General features: G+C 41.5%; 7 non-coding genes across 7 annotated transcripts in view; all 7 read right to left on the bottom strand.

Moving 5' to 3' along the window:
* The window catches only part of trnaa-ugc (transfer RNA alanine (anticodon UGC)), a 72-nt gene extending 42 nt beyond the window's left edge, over positions 1-30 (bottom strand). The window contains exon 1 of the tRNA in view: positions 1-30. This exon is cut by the window's left edge and continues 42 nt beyond it. This is a non-coding gene — a tRNA (tRNA-Ala).
* A 226-nt stretch (positions 31-256) lies between these two features.
* Positions 257-328, bottom strand: trnaa-ugc (transfer RNA alanine (anticodon UGC)). Its single transcript has one exon. It is a non-coding gene; the product is annotated as a tRNA-Ala (tRNA).
* A 776-nt stretch (positions 329-1,104) lies between these two features.
* Positions 1,105-1,176, bottom strand: trnag-ucc (transfer RNA glycine (anticodon UCC)). The gene has a single exon. It is a non-coding gene; the product is annotated as a tRNA-Gly (tRNA).
* A 209-nt stretch (positions 1,177-1,385) lies between these two features.
* On the bottom strand, positions 1,386-1,457 carry trnaa-ugc (transfer RNA alanine (anticodon UGC)). Its single transcript has one exon. It is a non-coding gene; the product is annotated as a tRNA-Ala (tRNA).
* A 211-nt stretch (positions 1,458-1,668) lies between these two features.
* Positions 1,669-1,740, bottom strand: trnaa-ugc (transfer RNA alanine (anticodon UGC)). Its single transcript has one exon. It is a non-coding gene; the product is annotated as a tRNA-Ala (tRNA).
* A 208-nt stretch (positions 1,741-1,948) lies between these two features.
* On the bottom strand, positions 1,949-2,020 carry trnaa-ugc (transfer RNA alanine (anticodon UGC)). The gene has a single exon. It is a non-coding gene; the product is annotated as a tRNA-Ala (tRNA).
* A 212-nt stretch (positions 2,021-2,232) lies between these two features.
* trnaa-cgc (transfer RNA alanine (anticodon CGC)) lies at positions 2,233-2,304 on the bottom strand. The gene has a single exon. It is a non-coding gene; the product is annotated as a tRNA-Ala (tRNA).
* Between the last annotated feature and the right edge of the window lie 196 nt (positions 2,305-2,500).

The raw sequence follows: 2,500 nt of genomic DNA, 5'->3' as shown, positions 1-2,500 counted from the left end.
GCATGCGCTCTACCACTGAGCTACATCCCCAGTTTAAAGGGGAATATTGTTCTTTTTTTTCGCCTTTTTACTGTGGTGGACAGAATGTCAAAATGTTTATGTCAATTCTGATTGTGCAGAAAAGGCAAACATATTTTAGTGAATGAATCAAGACAATTGAAGACGCTGCAACTGAACCTAGGACAGCTTTCTTAACCCTCAAAATCAACAGCTTTCTTAACCCTGTTTGTCTGTGGACAAAACCTCAAAAGGTTCTTGGAGATGCTGGGGATTAAACCCAGGACCTCATACATGCAAAGCATGCGCTCTACCACTGAGCTACATCCCCGGTTGAAAGGGTAATATTTTTCTTTTTATTCTGCCTTTTTACTGTGGTAGACAGAACATCAAAATGTTTATGTCAATTCTGATTGTGCAGAAAAGGCAAACATATTTTAGTGAACGATTCAAGACAATTGAAGATGCTGCAACTGAACCTAGGACCATACACCGCTTTCCTAACCCTGTTCATCGTATATGGACAGAACCTCAAAAGGCTCTTGGAGATGCTGGGGATTAAACCCAGGACGTCATACATGCAAAGCATGCGCTCTACCAATGAGCAACATCCCCAGTTGAAAGGGTAATATTTTTCTTTTTATTCCGCCTTTTTACTGTGGTAGACAGAACATCAAAATGTTTATGTCAATTCTGATTGTGCAGAAAAGGCAAACATATTTTAGTGAATGATTCAAGACAAACGGTGACACTGCAACTAAACCCAGGACCATACACCGCTTTCTCAACCCTGTTTATCGTCTGTGAACAGAATCTCAAAAGGCTCTTGGAGATGCTGGGGATTGAACCCAGGACCTCATACATGCAAGCATGCGCTCTACCACTGAGCTACATCCCCAGTTGAAAGTTGAAGAATTTTTTTATTCCGCCTTTTTACTGTGGTGGACAAAATGTCAAAATGTTTATGTCAATTCTGATGGTGCAGAAAAGGCAAACATATTTTAGTGAATGATTCAAGACAATTGAAGACGCTGCAACTGAACCTATGACCATACACCACATTCTTAACCCTGATTATCGTCTGTGGACAGAACCTCGAAAGGCTCTTGGAGATGCTGAGGATTGAACCCAGGACCTCATACATGGAAAGCATGCGCTCTACCACTGAGCTACATCCCCATGTGTGACCAAGATGGTTTTTTTTTCTTTTCGCCTTCTTAGGGTTGTGGACGGAACCTCAAAACGATTAAGTCAATTCTGATTGTGCGGAAAAGGCAAAGATATTTTAGTGAATGATTCAAGACAGTTGTAGACGCTGCAACTGAACCTAGGACAATCAAAATCTTTCTTTACCCTGTTTTTCTGTGGACCAAACCTCAAAAGGTTCTTGGAGATGCTGGGGATTGAACCCAGGACCTCACACATGCAAAGCACGTGCTCTACCACTGAGCTACATCCCCAGTTGAAACGGTAATATTTTTCGTTTATTCCGCCTTTTTACTGTGGTGGACAGAACGTCAAAATGTTTATGTCAATTCTGATTGTGCAGAAAAGGCAAACATATTTTAGTGAATGATTAAAGACAATTGAAGAGGCTGCAACTGAACCTAGGACCATAAACTGCTTTCTTAACCCTGTTTATCGTCTGTGGACAGAACCTTGAAAGGCTCTTGGAGATGCTGGGGATTGAACCCAGGACCTCATACATGCAAAGCATGCGCTCTACCACTGAGCTACATTCCCCTGTGAAGACAAACATTTTTTTTTCTTTTCCCTCTTCTTAGGGTTGTGGACGGAACCTCAAAACGATTAAGTCAATTCTGATTGTGCGGAAAAGGCAATCATATTTTAGTGAATGATTCAAGACAATTGTAGACGCTGCAACTGAACCTAGGACAATCAAAATCTTTATTTACCCTGTTTGTCTGTGGACAAAACCTCAAAAGGTTCTTGGAGATGCTGGGGATTGAACCCAGGACCTCATACATGCAAAGCATGCGCTCTACCACTGAGCTACATCCCCAGTTGAACATTGAATATTTTTCTGTTTATTCCGCCTTTTTACTGTGGTGGACGGAACGTCAAAATGTTTATGTCAATTCTGATTGTGCAGAAAAGGCAAACATATTTTAGTGAATGATTCAAGACAAACGGTGACACTGCAACTAAACCCAGGACCATACACCGCTTTCTCAACCCTGTTTATCGTCTGTGAACAGAATCTCAAAAGGCTCTTGGAGATGCTGGGGATTGAACCCAGGACCTCATACATGCGAAGCATGCGCTCTACCACTGAGCTACATCCCCAATTGAAACGGTAATATTTTTCTTTTATTCCGCCTTTTTACTGTGGTGGACGGAACGTCAAAATGTTTATGTCAATTCTGATTGTGCAGAAAAGGCAAACATATTTTAGTGAACGATTCAAGACAATTGAAGATGCTGCAACTGAACCTAGGACCATACACCGCTTTCCTAACCCTGTTCATCGTATATGGACAGA

The sequence above is a fragment of the Danio rerio genome, chromosome 21 (genome assembly GCF_049306965.1).
Source record: "Danio rerio strain Tuebingen ecotype United States chromosome 21, GRCz12tu, whole genome shotgun sequence".
Classification (NCBI taxonomy): domain Eukaryota; kingdom Metazoa; phylum Chordata; class Actinopteri; order Cypriniformes; family Danionidae; genus Danio; species Danio rerio.
Note: the sequence above shows the minus strand (reverse complement) of the source record. Positions and strands in the feature narration are given on the sequence as shown.